At 39.9% G+C, this 22,914-nt stretch overlaps 1 protein-coding gene across 6 annotated transcripts in view; it reads left to right on the top strand.

Moving 5' to 3' along the window:
- The window catches only part of PLCB4 (phospholipase C beta 4), a 385,287-nt gene that overhangs the window by 19,902 nt on the left and 342,471 nt on the right, over positions 1 to 22,914 (top strand). For 4 of the 6 annotated variants that reach the window (XM_066387166.1, XM_066387161.1, XM_066387169.1 and 1 more), the window contains exon 2: positions 11,864 to 11,917. The exons of the other annotated variants lie outside the window; for them this stretch is intronic. The gene's annotated coding sequence lies outside the window, so the exon portion shown is untranslated. The remainder of the gene's footprint in view (positions 1 to 11,863; positions 11,918 to 22,914) is intronic. 6 annotated transcript variants of the gene reach the window in all.

The raw sequence follows: 22,914 nt of genomic DNA, 5'->3' as shown, positions 1-22,914 counted from the left end.
GTCATTTTAAAGTTACGTTTAATTTTGACTAAAGTTAATTATCAATAATTTTCTAAATATATTAATGTATCATTTACTAAGTATAGTGATTAATGTGAAAAGAAGAAGATTAAGTCTCCTTTTTTCTAAGATTTATAAAATAACTTTGGAGTTTATAAAAGTCATGCACAATCATGCTAAAAATATTGGAAAAATAACTGAAAAGCACAAAGCAAGCAGCCAGAAGGACCCTTAATCTAATTCTGTGTAGACAACCATTGTAAGCCAGAATGAAAAACACCAGATTGCTTTTTGTTTGTTGTTACAGTTTTTTTTATAAGCTATAAAAAATTGTTTTTTTCAAGCAGAACTTCCTTTGATCTATATTTAATCAGCTCACTTATTTTTCTGGTAAAGACTAAGAATTCCCTTTCATGGCTAGACTTTCTATGGAGGAAGCTGTACCAAGATTGTGTCCAGTATCATCAGAAATCTGCTAAATATAACTTCTCAAACTTTATTTGTAGAGTAGATTTTTTTGGTCATGTTTTGGAGCCTTAGTCAGTTGTTAAGAATTCCTTTAAGATGCAGAAAGAGGAGTAAGGAAAGCGCACCATTGCATAACAAAAGAGATGATTTAATGCTGAGGCCTGATGATTTTAGGTCTAGCCCTGATGCTGTCTAGGGAGACTGGTTTCATGTGGACCTCAATATTTAATTTTCTCAATGGGACAGTGTCTGATTGTGGGGTCAAATGCAAGGGTGAATATAAATCCTTTTGGCCTATTTTGGGGAGTATACTTTTAAGCAAGGTAAGTAGTCATGAAGGACTCTTAATTGGTTAAAAAGCCTGGAGCTTTGAACCATAGATTTTAAAAGGAAAAGTTTTATAATAGAGCTCTACTTCAGATACTGTGTTTGTAAAAGTATCTTCATTCTGTCTCTTTCATTAAGAAGCACGTCTTTTAAAATCATTAGCCTTAGTTGAAGAGTGAATGCTTTGAAAGATGACTTTATACAAGAATAACTGTGAGGGCTATGGTGTTATCTAACTGAGAATACTTATTTTTTCTTTCCTCTATCATGGGAAAGTATTGAAATGGGTTAGCTAAAAAAAAAACAAAGTAAAACAAAACAAAACAAAAAAAAACATTTATTTTCTTAGAGAGAATTCAAACATTTTATGGGAAGAGATTTAACTTCCTTATACTAAACCATCATTTTTCCTCCAAAGAAAATTTTAAAATAATAGATAACTAATAGAGAAAAAAAATGGCAACATGCTTTATCACATAACTATCCCAAAATGTTTGGCTTCTAACACATTTTCAGGTGTTTTAAAAAATGTGTATTAGATAGCTGTCCGGAGAGAAATGGTGTCTTGCAAAAATACTCAGCATTGTTACAAAATCGCTGGAAGGTTCACCTGACATGGCAGAGCAGAGAAGCTCATGGCTAGGCTGAAACACTGAGGGGAACACCTCCCTCTATGCACGTACATGAGAGACTGCACATATTGCGTACAAGTAATAGCCAAATGTTTCGGGGGTGGTGAGTCTGTTTCTTCCCTATGAGAATTTATGAAGTTGTTCAATTAGGTTTCTTTGGCATCCTAACAGCTTATTTCATTAAGATGTTTACTGGATAAATATTTTCACTACTGTTTTCATTAACTTCAAAAAAGAGGTATTATTTATTCAATAGAAAGCGTGAGGATTTTTTTTTTTTTTTTACAGAGACAGAGAGTCAGAGAGAGGGATAGATAGGGACAGACAGACAGGAACGGAGAGAGATGAGAAGCATCAATCATCGGTATTTCGTTGCGCCTTGCGACACCTTAGTTGTTCATTGATTGCTTTCTCATATGTGCCTTGACAATGGGCCTTCAGCAGACCAAGTAACCCCTTGCTCGAGCCAGTGACCTTGGGTCCAAGCTGGTGAGCTTTGCTCAAACTAGATGAGCCCGCGCTCAAGCTGGCGACCTCAGGGTCTCGAACCTGGGTCCTTCCGCATCCCAGTCCGACGTTCTATCCACTGCGCCACTGCCTGGTCAGGCGAGAGGATTCTATAGTAGGCCCCCCCCCCTTTTGATTCAAAGGAGTCTATTATTTTAAATTGCTTCAATAAATCTGCTATCTTGTATCGATAGAAGCAGTGAGTGTTATTTGTAAGCCCACTCACTGACCAGGGCTTCCAAGGTCTTAGTGCCCCAGGATCTGTAAGTATGACAGGAAAGCCATAGGGATGTGTGTATTTTATTCAGGGAAGGAGCTGTTGATTTCTGAGAGAAACTGAAGCCATAGGCTTGCAGGTTTATTTTGTTTCATTTCTAAGTCGTATAAATACATGGTGAATTTTTTTTTACACGCTGTAAGTGTGCTGTATCTTTGTGATATCTTATAGATGAAAGATGAGCTAGGCAAGGTCATTGCCTGTATCCTGTAAGATATCTGGTTCCTACATGGACAAACAGTAATTGTGCTTGATGATACCATGGACCCTCATTCTGCAGAAACCTTTGCAGCCAGAAACTGAAGGTTGTAGTGAATGTGCATGGGCAATTTATAAATAATATGTGAGTCAAGACCGAAGTAGGGAAGCAGCATGGTTTAGCAGAAAAGTGAGAGCTGACAATCCTGGGTTTGAATATTGAGACTACCTTTTACTAGATATGTGACTTTAAATGAGGACCTTAGCTCCCTCTGACCTTGTCTTCATTTGAAAGGAGAGACCCTAGTGACTAAGTGGGGCTTGTGAAGATTAATTAAATACTGGGTACAAAGTGCCAAACACATCAGCTGGCTTATAATGGCCACTGCGTAAGTGTAGGTCTTTTCTTTCTTTCTTTCTTTCTTTCTTTCTTTCTTTCTTTCTTTCTTTCTTTCTTTCTTTCTTTCTTTCTTTCTTTCTTTCTTTCTTTCTTTCTTTCTTTCTCTTTCCTTCCTTCCTTCCTTCCTTCCTTCCTTCCTTCCTTCCTTCCTTCCTTCCTTCCTTCCTTCTTTCTTTCTTTCTTTCTTTCTCCCCTTCCCCTTCCCCTTCCCCTTCCCCTTCCCCTTCCCCTTCCCCTTCCCCTTCCCCTTCCCCTTCCCCTTCCCCTTCCCCTTCCCCTTCCCCTTCCCCTTCCCCTTCCCCTTCCCCTTCCCCTTCCTCTTTCTTTCTTTCTTTCTTTCTTTCTTTCTTTCTTTCTTTCTTTCTTTCTTTCTTTCTTTCTTTCTTTCTTTCTTTCTTTCTTTTTTTTTTTTTTTCCAGAGACAGAATCAGAGAGAGGGACAGATAGGGACAGACAGACAGGAACGGAAAGAGATGAGAAGCATCAATCATCAGTTTTTTGTTGCGACACCTTAGTTGTTCATTGGTTGCTTTCTCATATGTGCCTTGACCGTGGGCCTTCAGCAGACCAAGTAACCCCTTGCTCAAGGCAGCGACCTTGGGTCTAAGCTGGTGATCTTTCTCAAACCAGATGAGCTCACGCTCAAGCTGACGATCTCGGGGTCTCAAACCTGGGTCCTCCACGTCCCAGTCCGACGTTCTATCCACTGCGCCACCACCTGCCAGGCGGTCTTTTCTCTCTATAGATATTTGACAATTAACTATGTCATGGTGGGCTAGTCGAACAGTTCACACATCATGATATTTCTAGAAAAAATGTTCATAGATTTTTTTAAGGGTGGAATACTTTTAGTAAAGTCTCTCAGAAAAGCCATTTGTATATTGTTTTGCTCATACATTCATTCATTCATTTAGAATTTGTCTGTACTTGTTGCATTCTAGCTTTCTTCAGCTCTTGAAGTTTACATTCTATCAAGAGAGATGATAAAAGAGAGAGAAGACTGTAGAATTTTAAGTTCCACAGAAGTGCCTTGCTGAGGCCCTGTAGAGGCATCTGAACCATGACAGCCCCTTCGAGGCATCATCCAGCTCCTATTTTCTCAGAGGTGTTTCATTGCTGATGTTTAATTTAGCCATACCTCAAAATGTTTTCTTTTCTTTATTGAGACAAATAGATTTTGAAGACTTAAGTTAGAAGAGTCTCTATTTCTGAATCACAGTGGAATCTCTTTGCTCTCTTTTTTGTCATCATGTTCTCTTGTGACTCAAACAGGAGAGTGTAGGGGTCCACAGGAGGGCACGTGGGAGAATGATGTGCGGCCTGTTGTTTCTTCTGGTTTTCCCGGTAACTGTTTTCCCTTCAGTGCATCGGCCTTTTAGTGTGAGGCCTTCTCTTAACGAGTGGAAACTGTTGATGAGGTCAGTGATGATTGCATAACTGTGCTATTGGCCACTTATGTGGAGCATCACAGTGGAAATAGGAACGGCTTCTGAGAACACAGGAGGAAAGATAAATTATATCTTCTCTTTGTTAAAATATTTTTGGCTGCAGATTATAGAAAATAGCATCCTAAACTTGCAGAAGTTTGTCACAACTAACATGAAATGCAAGTTTAGGAATCTAAGCATTGTGGGCGGTCCAGCATCTCAGCGATGCACTGGAGAACCAGGCTCTTTCTGCCTTTCCCTCTTTATTGTCTGGCTTTGAGCCTCATAGTTATGAGCTGTCTCTGCACTTTCAGCATCTATTCCCAAGGAAGGGGAAAGGGAACCTGTTCATAGCATGAGAATAAAGTATCTCAGAAATCTCTTTCTTGCATCTTATTGGTTAAAATTCTGTCACATGACCACAATAGCTGCAAGGGAGCCTGGGGAGCCAACCATATTAACCTGGCATATTGCCACCTAGAAGAAATCCAAGCTTATGAATATTAGTTCAACAAAGAGTCATGACTGCCATATCTGGAGATTTTATTTTTGTCATTTCTAGTGGCCTTTGGTTTAGATTTCATAATTTGGTGAATAGTAGTTAATACTTCATTCATGTATTTGTTTATTAAAATGCATAATACCTTATAATGTACCATTCCAGATTTAATAAAATGACCTCAGAATATGGCTGCATGAATAAAAATTCATGGATAAGTATGGTTGTAAGCTAATGGTAGTTTTGTTTTGTTTTTTTGCTTGTTAGTAAATTGCTGGAACTGTGATTTTTTTCAAATTGAAAACAAGTGAATTTTGTTTAGCCAACCTCCATCGTGGATCTAACTCATAATAATCATCTGCACACTTCTTTCTTTGCCCCTTAATATTTTCAATGATAAATTTGGAAGCCTGCCTCGTAAGGCCGAGTTGTTCTGGTATTGCCATAATTCCTTTCCCAGCTTTTATGTGTTTATCCATTAAGTCAGACAAATATCCTTCTCAGAATCGGGCATTGTTTCTTTCTTTTTTTTTTTTTTCATAAAATTAAATTTAACTGAGTGACATTGATGAATAAGAGTACATAGATTTCAGGTAAACATCTCCACATAATTTGAACAGTCAATAATGTTGTATACCAATCACCCAAAGTCAAATTATTTTCCAACACTTTATATTTGTCCTTCTTTACACCCTTCCCCCACTCCCTCCCCTTCCCTCCTCCCCTACATCCCCCTCCCACTGCATTCTTATCTATGTCCATTTCTATCAGCTTTGTGTCCCACCTGTGTGGGAAATCGTACAGTTTTTAGCTTTTTCTGACTTAATTCACTCAGTATAATATTCTCAAGGTCCATCCAGTTTGTAAATGATACTGTGTCATCATTTCTTATGGCTGAGTAGTGCTCCATAGTATATATGTACCACATCTTTATCCAGTCCTCTATTAAGGGACACTTTGGTTGTGTCCATGTCTTTGCCACTGTAAATAATGCTGCTATATACTTGGGGGTGCGTCTGTTTTTACATACCAGTGTTTTTGAGTTATTGGGGTAGATACCCAGTAGAAGGATTGCTGGGTCACAGGGTAGTTCTATTCTTAATTTTTTGAGGAATCACCATACTGTCTTCCATAATGGCTATACCAGTTTACATTCCCACCAGCAGTGAATGAGGGTTCCTCTTTCTCCACAGCCTCTCCAATACTTGTTATTACCTGTCTTGTTGATAATAGCCAATCTAACAGGTGTGAGGTGTTATCTCATTGTAGTTTTGATTTACATTTCTTGAATAGCTAGTGAAGATGAGCATCTTTTTATATATCTGTTGGTCATTTGTATTAATTCTTGTGAGAAATGTCTGTTTGTGTCCTCTTCCCATTTTTTAATTGGTTTTGCATACTTGTTTGTGGCTGACCTTTGTGAGTTCTTTATATATTTTGGATATTAACCCCTTATTGAAGCTCTTGTTTGCAAATATCATCTCACATTTTGTTGGCCGTCTATTTGTTTTCTTGTCAGTTTCTTTTGCTGTGTAGAAGCCTTTTAGTTTGATCTAGTCCCATTCATTTATTTTTGCCTTTACTTCCCTTGCCTTTGGGGTCCAATTCATAAGCAGTTCTCTACATCCAAGGTCTGTGAGTTTACTACTTATGTTTTTTCCTATGTAATTTATTGTTTCTGCTCTTATATTTAGGTTTTTGATCCGTTTTGAATTAATTTTTTTTTTCATTTTTCCGAAGCTGGAAACAGGGAGGCAGTCAGACAGACTTCCGCATGCGCCCGACCGGGATCCACCCGGCATGCCCACCAGGGGGTGATGCTCTGCCTCTCTGGGGCATCGCTCTGTTGCATCCAGAGCCATTCTAGCACCTGAGGCAAAGGCCACAGAGCCATCCTCAGTGCCCGGGCCAACTTTGCTCCAATGGAGCCTTGGCTGCGGAGGGGAAGAGAGAGACAGAGAGGAAGGAGAGGGGGAGGGGCAGAGAAGCAGATGGGCGCTTCTCCTGTGTGCCCTGGCCGGGAATCGAACCCGGGACTCCTGCATGCCAGGCCAACGCTCTACCGCTGAGCCAACCGGCCAGGGCCATTTTGAATTAATTTTTGTGCAGGCAGACAAACTGTAGTCAAATGTCATTCTTTTGCAGGTGACTTTCCAATTTTCCCCAGCAACATTTACTGAAGAGACTTTCTTTTCTCCATTGTTTGCTTTTGGCTCTTTTATCAAAGACAATTTACCCAAATATATGTGGTTTTATTTCTGGGCTCTCAATTCTGTTCCACTGGTCTGTGTGTTTATCTTTCTGAAAATACCATGATTATCATGGTTCTGTAGTATAATTGAAATGGAGGTATTATAATACCTTCGTCTTTGTTCTTTTTCCTCAGGATTGCTTTGACTGTTCGGATTATTTTATGGTTCCATACAAACGTGGTAATATTTTGTTACACATCTTTAAAATATAACATTGGAATTTTGAAGGGAATTGCAATAAATTTGTATATTGCTTTGGGTAATATGGCCATTTTAACTATGTTGATCCTTCCTATCCATGAACATGGAATATTTTTTCATTTCATTGTGTCTTCATCAATTTCCTTTAATAATGCTTTGTAGTTTTCAGTATATAGATTCTTTACATTCTTTGTTAAGTTTATTTCTAGCTATTTTATTATTTTTTGTTGTTGTTGCAATTGGTGGGTGGGGCGTGTTGTGAGGACTTTACAGTTTCAGCTTTATGGCTTTGCAGCTTTATGACTTTGCAGTTTTATGGTTTTAGCAGTGGCGGTTTCAGGTCTCCTGATACTCCTCTCCATGTCTCAACAGGTCAGGGAATCAGATGCAAAGCACCTCCTCCTCTAAAGGAAGAGAGTGGCCCCACAGAGTCAGCTGTAGGGGTTCACCACTGCTACTCTTCCTACCACCAGGGGAGGGCAGTGGGATGTGGGAGGCTGGGGGAGTCACACTTTGGTCTTCTCTGACACTGCATGGAGCGTGGGCTGCGGGTAGTGCATGGGCTGCGGCTGTGGTTTGAGCACACTTGAGTGCTGCACGAGCCCAACTTTATGGGCTAAGCATGTGCCCAGCAAGCGGTTGCTGCAGGCTGTGTGTATGCTGAGTGCCAGTTGATCACAAGCAAATCTAAGTGATGTGGGCAGATCACAAGAACCCAGGTTGTGACTGCTAGGGTCACTACCACCTCGTGAACCCAGGTTGAACCTCAGTTATGCCCACCTTAATTCATCTCCTTCCCCTCTGCTCCTCAGTCTTTCTACCTCCCTTGGCTCGAAACAAAATGCAAGCCAACAAGCTTCCCTCCCCTCAGTCCAAGAAGGAAAAAGAAAAATTCGGTCCTCTGGCTTCTTTCCTTTCCAGAGCCCACCATGAAAGTGTTTTATCTTCTGCCCCCTTTTCAACCTTTCTCACCTTAAGTCTCTTTGGTGTGTGGATCTTTCAGGTGCTGCTGCGAGCCCAGCTGGGTTTCCTTTGCTGCATTATATTGTTCAATTTGTTGAAATTTTACGGGAAGAGTCTAGGAGTATTTTGCATGCCACCATATCTGGCTTATTTTTTTTATTGGAAAGGAAACAGATATTCAGGCCAGGAAAATGAGAGAAAAGAAAATAGCAAACCATCAACTATGTTTTTTTACTCATCAAATCTCATATTAGGATTCATTGTTGGGTCTTATACATGCTCTATTCAGAGGAAACTGAAGTGTGTTCTTGCCCCTGGTTCACTTTGACACAAGCTTGGCACAGATTCACACAGGGTCTTTTCCTAAACCGTGACATAAATCCTGATTTTTCATTTCTGTCCAAGGTCAGATTTCCAATAGTGGTGTGTGGCAGAGTTGGTCAGTCAAATTCCAAGGCTGTGAGGGTGATTTTACTTGGTGTGTGACTTTCTTTGCTTGTTGTGAAAGCTGAGTTCTAGCTTCATGTGATTGCTTCTAGTCTCTTTCAAATTTGAGCCAAATTAGTGGTATGTCTATAAAGTTCCCATCTGTTGGTTGTTACACAGCTGCAGGTCACTCAGGTAATCCAATCTTGTTGTTGACCTACTAGTTTTTTTTTGTTGTTGTTGTTTTGTTTGTTTTATTATTATTAAGTGAGAGGCGGGGAGACAGAGACAGACTCCCACATGTGCCCCAACTGGGATCCACTCACCAACCCCTAACCAGGCGATGCTCTGCCCATTTGGCTGCTGCTCCATTGCTCAGCAACTGAGCTATTTTAGCACTGCGGTGAGGCCACAGAGCCATTCTTGGCCTGGGGCCATCTTAGCTCAAACCATTTGAGCTACAGCTGTGAGAAGGAAAGAGAAAGAGAAAGATAGAGGTGGGGGGAGAGGCAGAGAAGCAGATGGCTCTCCTGTGTTCCCTGACTGGGAATTGAACCCAGGACTACCACACGCCAGGCTGATGCTCTACCACTGAGCCAACAGGTCAGGGCCATTAATACTAGTTTTTATCTGTGGTTTCAAAGTTTGCACTAATAAAGAATTTTTTATAATCCCCTCTCAGACATCTTGTTCAGAAAGTTTTTCTTCATGACTTAAATCACATTGATATTAATTATAATCGTCCACTTTCACACTTATATTAATCAAAGGCACATTTAACTATCAGCAGTTTTGACAAGCATGAGATAACCAATATGTCTATGTTGATATCACTTAATTCAAAGCAGAGATACTTGAAATTAAAAAAAGAACTTTATTGCAGTAAATATATCTTATTGAGCTTGTGAGATACTGAAAGAAACCTTCAAGGCCATTATTAGTTCATTTATAAAAACATAAATGCAGTCTGTTCATTTATTCAGTGTGGTACTTAATGACCTTCTTCTAACTTTTTGGAAATTTTTAAATATAACTGTATAGTGAATATTTTTATGTATGCATCACTAAACCTTCATGTATCTATTACTGAGCTTTCACATATCCATCATTAAACTGTAACAAAGTCATGGCCAATCGTTTTATCTGTTACCCTTCCCCTTCAACAACCCCAACTGAATTGTTTTGAAGCAAATTTTAGAAATATTACTTTTGGATGGCCCAGTTATGGACTGAAAATCCATGAGCTCTACCCCAGTTGTTACTGTGCCATAGAATATGATTTAGCTCAGTGTATGAATCTTGACCCATGTTTCTATATCAATCTTTGGTCTCTGTCGCCTTTCTTTTGTTAGCAGAGTTTACCTGGAACTGTAATTTTGGAAAATAGAACGAACCTAACTGTACTCTGTTGGCAGTGAGAGCCAAAGCAATGCTGGCTGGTAGCTGAAGTGAAGGAAAACAGATGGAAAAAGTCAGAGACTGGCTCACTTTGGGGAGTTCATGCAGGGAATTCGTGTTGCTTTGAAAGAAGGAGATTCTGGAGGTAAATGTGGCCGAGAAGGGTTATAGCAGCCTTAGCTACGATCAGGTATGAATGTGGTTGCAAGATTCACACGCCTTTCAGTAAGGCATTGGGAGGATTTTGTACTTAAAGTTTAAAAAGGATTTTTATTGTCTGAAAAGAATGTGGTAACTGAAACAAGCACCAGGTGACCTAGGAATCCCCTTTGAAGTGTGCCCGGTGTGTGTGTGTGTGTGTGTGTGTGTGTGTGTGTGTGTGTGTGTGCCGCGTGCTCCTTGACTGTATGCATTGGCAGTTATTTCAAGTCCTTGGAGCTCATTTGGATCAGAAGTTCTGTCAGTGTTTTTGAATTTACACATCATTATCTCTATTTAAAGTTACATTAATTTACACATAAAGCCCAGGGTCAGATTCAGGATTACATTCTTTTGGACATTATTCCATTGGTCATTTTAATTAGATTTGATGGAAACAATTTATAATAGTAGATCACTCACTTGTATAAACTAAATATTTTAATCTATACCAGCACATAATTCTGAATAGAAATATTACATTTAGTATTTATTTTTGATCTTCTAACTTTTTGGAAAATTTTAAATATAACAGAAAAGTATAGTAAATATTACAATAAACCTTTATGTATCCATCATTAAACCTTGATGCACCTATAAATCTTCACATATCCATCATTAAACTATAACAAAGTCATGATTACTTTGTTCAATCTGTTACCGTTCCAATGATTTATTGAAAATAATAGATATAAAGTATAATAAGATGGATCTTGTTTTGATTTACTTTTTAAAAATATATATATTTCTTTGATCTGAAAGTCTTAGCTAAAAAAATGGAGTCCGGCCCTGGCTGGTTGGTTCAGCGGTAGAGCGTCGGCCTGGCGTGCGGGGGACCCGGGTTCGATTCCTGGCCAGGGCACATAGGAGAAGCGCCCATTTGCTTCTCCGCCCCCCCCCCTTTCTCTCTGTCTCTCTCTTCCCCTCCCGCAGCTGCAGCCGAGGTTCCAGCAAAGATGGCCCGGGCGCTGGGGATGGCTCCTTGGCCTCTGCCCCAGGCGCTAGAGTGGCTCTGGTTGCGGCAGAGCGACGCCCCGGAGGGGCAGAGCATTGCCCCCTGGTGGGCAGAGCGTCGCCCCCTGGTGGGCGTGCCGGGTGGATCCCAGTCGGGCAAATGCAGGAGTCTGTCTGACTGTCTCTCCCTGTTTCCAGCTTCAGAAAAATACAAAAAAAAAAAAAAAAAAAGTTAAAAAAATGGAGTCCATCTATACGGCTTATTAGCTTGGACAATAAAATAAAATTTAATAAAGACATCACCTTATAATTGTGTTACTTACACAGGCTATTATCACCTTTTCACCTCATTTTTTCACTGAGAAAAGAGACATTGGAATGGAGTTTTATACATTTACTTCTTCATTTGTACATTTACTTCATGAAATTAAACAAAATATCTGAGTATAGTCATTGGGATAGACGTGCATAAATGTTTCAATTCTAATTTTGAAAAAGCCCATTTCCACTTGTTTTTTTAAAATATGTTTGCTTCCTTAGAAATCAAATAATTAGAATTAAAATCATTATATATTTTATTTAGATGGAAATAAAGAAATATTTTGTTTGACTTGAGCGTTTTCCACTTTTTTTTTTTTGTAAATGAAACCATAACATCAGGAAATTGTAGCGGGTCTTTCAAGTTCTCCTTTGCTGTTTCTGTTATTAGTGGACACTCTTTTTCTTTCCCCCACAGGAAAAGACGGGCTCTCTATGATACAGAATCCTGACATGTGATCTTCCTTAGAAGGTAGGCATATGTGCTTTAAAAAATTAATTTGTGGCTTTTAAATATTTTGTTATCTTGAATAAATTATAACTCAGACTATTTAATCTGGAAGCAATTTTTATACTGCTAATGCCTGCCATTGTGATTGAATTAAAATCTCAGATTCAGCTTTCTAAACTCAATACTGAATTTTCCAGGCTTTTAAAATAATGACTATTTTGAGTGAGCAAGTTGATGTGTAATAAGCCTATGTCTCTCTGTAGCTACTTTTTTTTATTGAAATAAATTAATTTCAGCTTATTTTGATGAAATATGGTCCTCTTTGTTCAGTGGGTGACATCATTCTAGGAAGCCTGGAGAGTTTGGAAGTATAACATGGTCTGTGGCCAGTAAAAGTTGTCATTTCCTCCTTTTCTTTCTGTGAGATTTTCTTTTCAGAGTGTGAATTTTGATTTGCTGGATACTTTCTCAGCCAAACAAAGTTTTGAGCATTCTGAGGTTTATGGCGCTTTTTGTAAACTAGATAGACTCTCCAGGACAGTTCTAAATTTCATGGATTGGCCCTGGCCGGTTGGCTCAGCGGTAGAGCATCGGCCCGGAGTGCAGAGGACCCGGGTTCGATTCCCGGCCAGGGCACATAGGAGAAGCGCCCATTTGCTTCTCCACCCCCCCCCCTTCCTCTCTGTCTCTCTCTTCCCCTCCCGCAGCCGAGGCTCCATTGGAGCAAAGATGGCCCAGGCGCTGGGGATGGCTCCTTGGCCTCTGCCCCAGGCGCTAGAGTGGCTCTGGTTGCGGCAGAGCGACGCCCTGGAGGGGCAGAGCATCGCCCCCTGGTGGGCATGCCGGGTGGATTCCGGTTGGGCGCATGTGGGAGTCTGTCTGACTGTCTCTCCCCGTTTCCAGCTTCAGAAAAATACAAAAAAAAAAAAAAAAAAAAAAAAAAAGAAAGAAAGAAAGAAAGAAAAAATTTCATGGACTGAGCTTCTAGCCTAGCAGTCGCTTCTGTCTTCATCTGAGAGTTTGCCCTCTGAGAGGTGTGCTTGGGGATTTGATTCCGAAGACAGCAGTGTGTCTGGAGAAGGGCCTGCAGAGACGGGAAAGCTCTGAACACAGGCGCCACGGTGGGTCAGATGGGGCTGTCAGACCACAGGATCTCCGAAGAGATTCTGTGATATTCCAAGATCACAGCGGTCAAACATGACCTTGTTCTCCTAGCCTCCAGTGTTTCCGTTTGGTCTCTTCTCAGATTGTAAGATTTTAGCTCTAACACTATTTCTGGGCAGAGAATATATGGTGGAGAAACATTTCTTCCCCGTTTTATAATGTGATGGTGATGGGGGACTATCTTTATTCTTTGATCTGCTTCACAAAAGTGACTGTTCATCTCCAGCATCCAGTGACCTTGTCCAGCTCACGGCCATCTCCAGCCTAGAAACAGCTCAGTTCTCCTCTCTGACACAGCTGACAAGTTAGCATTGGTGGCCATGTACAGAGTCAGTGGTGGTGACCAGGGCCATCGACTTCTGAGGCAGGTATAACAGAGTCTATCATTGAGAAGAAAAGAGAATTACTAAGGAAAACAGCTTTTCTGCATATGTCAGGAGCCCAGACTCGCTTCACCTGTTCTAACTGACATCTTCTTCTACATAGAGTAATAATAAGAGGATAATTAAAGACCATCAAGAGAACCAGACATCAGTGATTCATGAAATTAGTCATAACTCAAATAAGACATCCTGATATTCTTTTATAGAAAGAAATCTTCTCATTAACCTTTAATAAAAGTATACGCATTTCAGAATTACAGCCATCCCACTTTGGTTGAGTAATGAAACAGCTGTGGGGTTTTTTTGTTTTGTTTTGTTTTGTTTGATAGGGATTGGTGTTTATAGTTCTGTTTCTTCTGCTCAGATTCTAATAAGCAGGATAGACTATGAACAATCACATTTTTTATTCTTACTGGCTAAGGTGATCAGCCTGTTTCATTTGTTTTCCAGAACAAGTAGACCGTAGCATATCATTCCATGTTATGTTTAAGCACATTGTCTCTTCTTCCTGTGTGCCGCTTCCCTACTTTGGTGCACACAGCAGTTGTGTGACAATCTGTGTCAAATCTGGGACACATCTTCTTGTAAACCCCATGCTCTATTTTTTGTGTTCTTTTTGTTAGATGTGGATGATTGGGAGACAAGATTGAAGAGACCTGGGTCTAGATTGTTCATGAAGAAAAGCTCTTCAGCTCTGACCGGGTAGCTCAGTTGGTTAGAGCATCATCCCGATTTGCCAATGTCGTGGGTTTGATCCCCAGTCAGGGCACATACAAGAATCAATCAATGAATGTATAAATAAGCGGAATGACATATTGATGTTTCTCTCTTTCTCTCTCTCTAAATCAATCAATCAAACAATCAGTAAAAGATGAGCTCTTCACTACTAGGAACACCCATGTGTTTCTGCATAGAAAATCTTTGATGGTCATATTGCAATCTTTCCCACTAATAACTACACAACAGAAGTAACATGAATTATATAAACATGAGAGAGCAGGAGAAATAAACTTCTATTGTGTTGAGGCATTATGCAATTTTTGGATCTATTTGTTGTAGAAATTGCCATTACCTTTGTACACCCTCATTCAGCTCATAAATATTATCATTTTGTCTTATTAGAAAAATAGTTTACCAGTTCTGTAAAATGTAGACTCAGCATTTTGAGTGACTTTATAACCATGAAGATTGTGGTTTCTGATCATCCAAATTCAGTGACTAATTTTCAGTTCATCGATGCATAGAACATCTTTGATAGTTTTACTAGAAAACATTTTCCAGGCTTAAACTCTTCGTGTAGGCTGTATAAGCAGACAATGCAGGTGGAAAGGATGCTATGAAATCATCTTTGATTAAAACATAGGGAGGAGGTATGTGATGCTCATTCAAAAGCCTCAAATGTGACCCCAGAGATCATCCCTTGGCATTTGGCATGGCATGTCAATGATTGCTCGGCAGAGAGGAGGTATCAGGGGTTTAATGTCTATGTTTTATAGTTTATTTTATTAACCAATAACATTTTCCTCTTCTAAAATGTGGAAATAGCATCTGTACACTTGTGAGCTTACTAACAGTGGTTACATGTATGCCAATATAGTAACATTCTGAGTCCTTTGGAGGGAAAATACTTACTAAACACAAATATTTATGTTATTAGAGCATTTCTGCTGACTTACTCCACCTCTATTTTTTGTCTTTTATAATGCTGCTTGAGCAATATAGAAAACATTCTTCATGTCAGCACTGTATAGCTTATGACAGGTGATTAGTCTGTGTTGCCATATTCTCTACTGTGGCCAGGCCCTGTTTAGCAAGGTTACTGGGAACAAAATAAAAAGTTTGCACAAAGGAGCCACATGGCTGTTACTTTCATCTAAATTATGAAGGTGATAATATCTAAGTTGAGAATCCCACAAACTCACCCCCATTGCCTCAACTTTTCTTAAAGTTTTTCCTCTCATTGTACTTTATTTTAACATACTGATGTGTATGCTGTGCCATCGAATAGAGTATATTTCAAACTCTATGGTCTCAGGCTCTTTTATGCTCTTTTTTTTTTTTTTTTGGTGAGAGGAGGGGAGATAGCGAGGCAGACTCCTGGATGCATCCTGACTGGGTTCTACCTGGCAACCCCATCTGGGGCTGATGCTTGAGAACTGAGCTATTTTTAGCACCTGAGGCTGACATGCTAGGACTATTCGAGCTCTCCTTAGTTCCTGGGGCCATGCTCAAACCAGTTGAGTCACTGGCTGTGGGAAGGGAAGAGGAGCAGATGGTTGCTTCTCCTGTGTGCCCTGCTGGGAATCAGACCTAGAATGTCCCTATGCTAGGCTAATGCTCTACCACTGAGCCATCGGCTAGTTTCATACTCTTAAAAATGTTCAGGGTCCTGAACAGCTTTCGTTTATGGGGCCTATATCATAAATATTTGCCATCTTAGAAAGCAAAATGGAGACATTTAAATATGTTTTTGAATTTTAAATACCAATAATACACCCATTCCATGTTAATATGATATAAATGTTATTTGTTAAATGACAAATTACTATATTTTTCAAAACAAGAGCTTTTTGGTGAAAGGAGTGGTGCTGTTTTACATTTTTGCAATTCTCTAATTTTTGACATAATGGAAGGTGTCTGGATTCTCTTATTTGCCTCTGTAGTCTGTTCATAGATCAAACACGATGAGGCCTCTGAAGAACTCTGACTTGTGAAAGAATGAGAGTGAAAAAGACAAAGGAGCATTTGTCTTAGAATCATTAGGAAAATAGTTTTGACTGCCTGGTCCCCCGAAATAGGTTTGGGCACCACAGTTTGAGAACCACTGTTATATACTAAATCCTTACACAGTGTCCTTAGAATGTCTCTAGTTTTGCCACATTTATTCCTTGGTCCCAGAAAGTCCCATGCGGTGCCTGTGATTGTAGTAAGAAGTCAAAGATGAGGAAAACAATAACAACTCATAATGTATTAAAACGTTCTTCATTGGTTCCATCCGCAGAAAGCTACATTGCTTAATCGATCAAATGGAAGCATATGAAATATCAGTGCATGCATCTATCTCTATTTTATTTCTTTAAATGTGAGGCATTTCAAAGTATTGATAGTTAGGATTGGGATTGTTTGCATTTGTGATGTGATGGTGGGTAGTTTCCAAGTATTAGTTACTCTATTTATCAGACACAGTGGTTTCTGTATAACAAACCAGTGTCGTAAACAAGTAATCATTTATTTATTACAATGACTTATTACTTACATTGCTTATTTGTTACCGTAGGTGTTTCTTGCTTGTGTGTCTGTAGGTGAACTGGGATTTGATTTACCTTTGCTGTGCTCCACTGGGCTGTGGGTTGAGTTTAGCGTTCCTCCTTGTATCTCTCTCATGAGATTTGCACGGGGTGTATTCTTCTGAGGTGGCAGGAGTGTAAAGACCAACCAGAGACCTTCAGAGTCTCTTTTAAGGCCTTTATTTGGAGCTGACCCTCCTTCATTTCAACCCATATACCATTGATAAAGCAAGTCAAATGTCTGAGATCATTGTCAATGTGGCAGGAAAGTGTACTCTTCCAGTGGAGGGTGAAGGGGTGGGTAGGCAGAGTGAATAACTGTTGGCTTAGAAAACTTCTGTTTACCACAGTGTGCAATTCCAAATATTAATTAGCAAATGACTATTTTTACCTGGTTAATTCTTATAGAAATAGCTAAGGGGCTAAATTTTAATTTAAATTTTAAGCTACCATCTTCCTGTTATTTGTATCTTAAAAACATCACTGGTGTCTAACCCATTTTCCCCATTCTCACTGCTACTTTTCAAGTTATCTCTTGATCCTATTGATCTAAACTATTGTGAGAATCTCTAAATTGGTCTCTGTCCTGGTTACTATTGCTATGCAACAAACCACTCCAAAGTGAAGTGCTTCAAACCACAGCCATCTTGAGTCTGCGGTTCGGGCAGGGCTCAGCAGAGAAGGCTTGAAGTCTTTGCCCTTGTGGCATCAGCCGCAGTGGTCCCCAACCTCTTTTGGGCCACAGACCGGTTTAATGTCAGAAAATATTTTCACAGACCAGCCTTTAGGGTGGGACAGCTAAATGTATCACGTGACCGAGACGAGCATCAAGAGTGAGTCTTAGGCCCTGGCCGGTTGGCTCAGCGGTAGAGCGTCGGCCTAGCGTGCGGAGGACCCGGGTTCGATTCCCGGCCAGGGCACATAGGAGAAGCGCCCATTTGCTTCTCCACCCCTCCGCCACGCTTTCCTCTCTGTCTCTCTCTTCCCCTCCCGCAGCCAAGGCTCCATTGGAGCAAAGATGGCCCGGGCGCTGGGGATGGCTCTGTGGCCTCTGCCCCAGGCGCTAGAGTGGCTCTGGTCGCAACATGGCGACGCCCAGGATGGGCAGAGCATCGCCCCCTGGTGGGCAGAGCGTCGCCCCATGGTGGGCGTGCCGGGTGGATCCCGGTCAGGCGCATGCGGGAGTCTGTCTGACTGTCTCTCCCTGTTTCCAGCTTCAGAAAAACGTAAAAAAAAAAAAAAAAAAAAAAAAGAGTGAGTCTTAGACGGATGTAACAGAGAAAATCTGGTGATTTTTTAAAAATAAAACATCGTTCAGACTTAAATATAAATAAAATAGAAATAATGTAAGTTATTTATTCTTTCTCTGCTGACCAGTACCGGTCCGCAGCCTGGGGGTTGGGGACCACTGGGCTAGAGTATTCTGACCACATGCTACAGGGTTCGCTTCTAAGATGATTCACTCACGTGCCTGTGAGTTGGTGCTAGCTGACAGCTGGGATCTGAGGGCCAGGAACCTCAGTTTACCTCCAGATGGGCTGTTCACAAACTGCTGGACTCCCTCAAAGCATGGTGGCCGGGTTACAAGAGTAATGGTTCCAAGAGATAGGATGTGAAAGTCGCCAGTTTCTAAAGGTTTGGGTCCGGTAACTGGCTTATTGTCATTTCATGTTATATCCAGTCAGGTAGTTACAAAGTCCAGGTTCAAGGGAGAGGACAGAGAGTTCCCACCTATCAGTGGGAGGGGCGTCCAAGAAATGTGGGCCCGTGTGCTAAAACCACCATACTCTCTGGGCCTCAGTTCTTCCCGCCTTCCTATTGCCCCGTGTTTCTATTGTCCCCTCAGAATCTCCCCATATTCTACCAAACACGACACAAGTTCATCTTGCTTCAAAATGGCCTGTTTATCAGTTTATTCTAATCCCTCTTTAGCATCCCCCTGCTCAAACCAAACTTTGGGCCTTTTTTTCCTTTTGCCTTTGATCATGTGTTAGTTTTTTCCTTCTCTTCCTAGAATTTGGCGCCTGTGATCTTTTCTTTGTCTGGCATTCTGTGCTCAAAGTAAATGCTCCCTTCTCATGAAGACTTCTTTAAACTCTCCACCCTTTTATAGTATGCCCTCCGATTTCTCTTATACAAAGTGTAAACTCCATCCCTTTTCAAGACCTCTCAGAGTCTATCTAATATAATAATATATACCATGTGTATGTGTTTTCTGTACTATCTTAGATTTTATGTCCCTCAGAGGGAGGTCCATCTTTATATATAATAATTGATATTCAGTTGCACTAATATTTTGAAATACAGCTAACAAGTGCTTGCTTCATTTTCTCTTTTAATGCATGAAAGGAGAATATGCATGGAATTAACAGAGTATATTTACACTCAACTGAAAACCTTTCAGAAACACTATGATTGTTGGCTGATGTTGCTGATTGGTTATCAAATAAGTAAGTGTAACTACTCTAACAACTTAACTACAGACAAGAGTGTTAGAAAATATTCCTGAGATCCCACTTACCATGAGAATAGACAACAGTACAAAAGCTGGGAGTGACTTACGTAGACATATGTAGGAGCTGAGGAAAGCTATAAAATTCAATCTTAGGACATAAAACAAGTTGCAGTGAAATGGAGAGAGATACTCTGCTTTTGGAAAGTAATACAAAAATATCAGTTTTGCTTAGTTAGTTAAACTACAAACACAATACAATCCTTATCAAACCTGGAGAACTTGCCAAAATGTTTCTGAAGTTCATCTGGGAGAATGAACCTATAAATCGTTTCCAGAATTATTAGAAATATTTATCTCAGGTACTTGCCATCTCAGATATTAAGGAATATTTTATTATATGTCAGTAATGATTGAACAGTTTTGTTGGTACAGGAATACATCAATGAATAAAATATAGAGAGTCTAATTTTAGATAAGTATATAGGGTAATTTAGTATGTGATAAGGTTGGAATTTCAAATTGGAAGGAAAAGGATGAATTATTCAGGAAAAGGTGTTGGGACACCTGCCTAGTCATCTGGAAAAAATAAAGCAGGATCCCTACTAAACAGCTTATCCAAAAGTAATTCTAAGGGATAAAAATTATAAATATAACAAGGTAAGCAAGCTATAAATACATAATCAAAATATATGGATGGATATTTATAGTATAATCTTGTGCTGGGAGGAGACATCTTTAAGTAGAAACTATGAAAGCAAGAATTAAAAACTAAAACTCATAAAACAGTTTAATCTTTATTATTTTATTTTAGTGCAGTAGGATGCCATTGAAACGTGTTTAGAAGATGATACTCTTGGGAAATATTTGAATAACATATGATCAACAAAGGGCTGGTCCTGCTAATGTACAAAGAACGTTTACAATTACCTCTTACCATTTTATCAACAAGATAAACATCTTAATAGAGTTATGGGGCAATATATAAACACAGAACTCATAAAATAGTGAGTATGGGGTCAGCAAACATTAAAAGCATGTGCAAAGCTACTAATAATTAAAAGTGCAAATTAAACCAACAGTGGTTTACCTCAGTGACCAAAGCCCTCTATAACTGGAAATAGTGTGAGGAGGTGAGTACTTCTTCTCAAACTTGGGAAGGATGATGTTGTTCCAGTTTGTTTTTTGACTGATGCATATTGTAAAATACAAGAAAATAACTGGCCAGGAAAAGAAAATGAAAAATATACAAAATAAAATCTCAACTATATTTTTATAAAATGTTTATTTACTATTTACTCTCAGTAAACCTATCTTTGTTTTCACTCAAAAATTAACAGTAGGTCCTGGCTGGTTGGCTCAATGGTAGAGTACTTGCCTGGTGTGTGGAAGTCCCAGGTTGGGTTTCCAGTCAAGGCACACAGGAGAAGCGACCATCTGCTTCTCTACCCCTCCCTCTCTTGCTTCTCTCTCTCTTTCCCTCTTGCAGCAATAGCTCAATTGGTCAAGCAGATTGGCCTTGGGCACTGAGGATGGCTTCATGGTCTTCCCTCAGGCACTAAAAATAGCTCAGGTGCCGAGCAACAGAGCAGAAGCCCCAGATGGGCAGAGTATCACCAGGTAAGGCACTTGCCAGGTGGATCCTGGTTGGGGGCACATGTGGGAGTCCGTCTCTCTGCCTGCCTACCTCTCACTTATATAAAAAAAAGAATGAACAATTGATCATTTGACACCATTCTGTGGACCAGTTTCTGACTAGTGCTGCTTTAATGCACCAATGGGAACACACTTTGGGTCAGAATTTCTGAAGGGAAGATTGACAGTATGTATAAAATTAAAGATGTGGAAACTCTTCTAATGATTTCTAATCATTTATTTTAAGCCTATGATCAGACAGTTGTGAGATATTCTATCATGTCCTGTGATATAGAAAACATGGAACCCAGGTAGCTTTTGGCATGCTAATGGTTAACTAGTTATAGTAGGGCCAGACTAGTAGTCATTACAAATAATTAAGAACATGTGTATTATTTTTTTTTATTATAGAAAATTCAAATATATACAGAAATAGGAAGAATAGTATAAAGAATTCCCATCCGACCATTACCCTGCTTCCACTGTTTCCCACTCATGACCAAATTTGTCTCTGTCCCTTTGCATGCGATTTGTAAATATTTATTTATGTGACAATGACCGTGACCTTTTGCAAATAAAAAATAACAATTCAACAACAATTTAACAATTGATTGCATACCTGTCTCAAGCATGGTACTGTTTTAGGAACTGGGACTTCACAGGTGACTAAAAAAAAAATAAAAAAACTCAGCTTGATGCTTACATTCGAGTAGGGAGGATAGAACAGTAAACCGATCAAACTTATACTGTAGCTACTGATGATTAGTACAGAGCCAAGGCAAGCTGTGAGGGGGTGGAGAGAGCACGGGGTGTGGTAGCTTAGAAAGCATGGACAGGGAATGCCTCCCCAGACGGCAGTCTTGGAGTCAAACTGTGGAGTTGCTAAGGTCGGAACCTGTGTCTGCCTCAGGGAGACCTCCCAGGCTTAGGGCATTGATTCCAATACTTGAAGTCAGAAGTGAGCCTAGGGGGCTTGTGTGACTGGATTGAGCACTGTGACTTTAGATCAGAAACTCTGGGCAGAGGAAGGAAGGTCTTCCAGGCCATTGTGAGGACTTTGTCTCCTATTCTAAGTGAAAGGGGGAGCCATTGAAGAGATTGGAACCCAAGAGTGATACGATGTTACTTATAACTCACTTTTTTTTTTTTTAATGGGTTAAAATGATTGCTTCGTGATTTCATAAGTATTTTGACACAATACACATATTCGAATGCTTATCAACTTACAAAAGCTGAGTTCAGATAAAATAACAGAAGGGTTTTTATTTTTTTCTGGCATCAGCCAAGAGTTATTTGGAAAACAGGCAGAACAAGTTGAAGTGCGGGCATAATACAGTGAAGGGAAGACCGTGCCAGGCCCAGATGGAGTCAGCTCCTTCTCACATTAATATTCTTTCTTTGTTCTCGCCAGGGTTGAGATGCAGTCGTTGTCTTAAGGAGCTCAGGGAGTTTCCAGTTATTGCTCCAAAATGTCACTCTCCTGGAAACTACCCCCTGGCTTTCTGTTACCCTAACCAGCAGTGTGACCAGGGGGCCACTTAACCGACTTAGGTGTCATTACTGAGAGTGATAGGTGTGGAGGATCAGAGTCACCTTTTCCAGGTTTTATGTTGTGTGTATCCAGTATTCAAGTTTAGGGACACGTTTGGACAAGAGAAGCTTAGCAGCTCTTCTATTATTAATAAATGGATCTTTTTCTCAACAGCACTCAACTGTTTTTGCAGTGTGTTAATTTGTACAAGATTTTGAAAGCCAGCATAGCAAATGGATGCAATACTGAACACACACTACAGTGTCCAGATGATGTGTTGTGGGATTGTGCACTGCAATCTGCATCATTTTGTTAACCAGTGTCACCCCGATAGATTCCATTAAAAAAAATGAAACTGAAAATGAATGCAGCATCAGAGCTAACGTACAGTCTTTCAGCTATTTTGTTGGCTATTTGTAGTATTTTTTGAAATCTTGCAGTAAAAATTAGTTGAGGATATATAAAATATATATAAATATTTTTTTGATTGAAAAGGATATTTACACTGATTAGCATTTATTTCAGTAAAACTTGGGATTTAAACATCTTTCCATTGATATAGGCAT

This window comes from Saccopteryx leptura, chromosome 5, assembly GCF_036850995.1.
Source record: "Saccopteryx leptura isolate mSacLep1 chromosome 5, mSacLep1_pri_phased_curated, whole genome shotgun sequence".
NCBI classification, from domain to species: Eukaryota; Metazoa; Chordata; class Mammalia; order Chiroptera; family Emballonuridae; genus Saccopteryx; species Saccopteryx leptura.
This window is presented reverse-complemented; position numbering and strand designations above follow the sequence as displayed.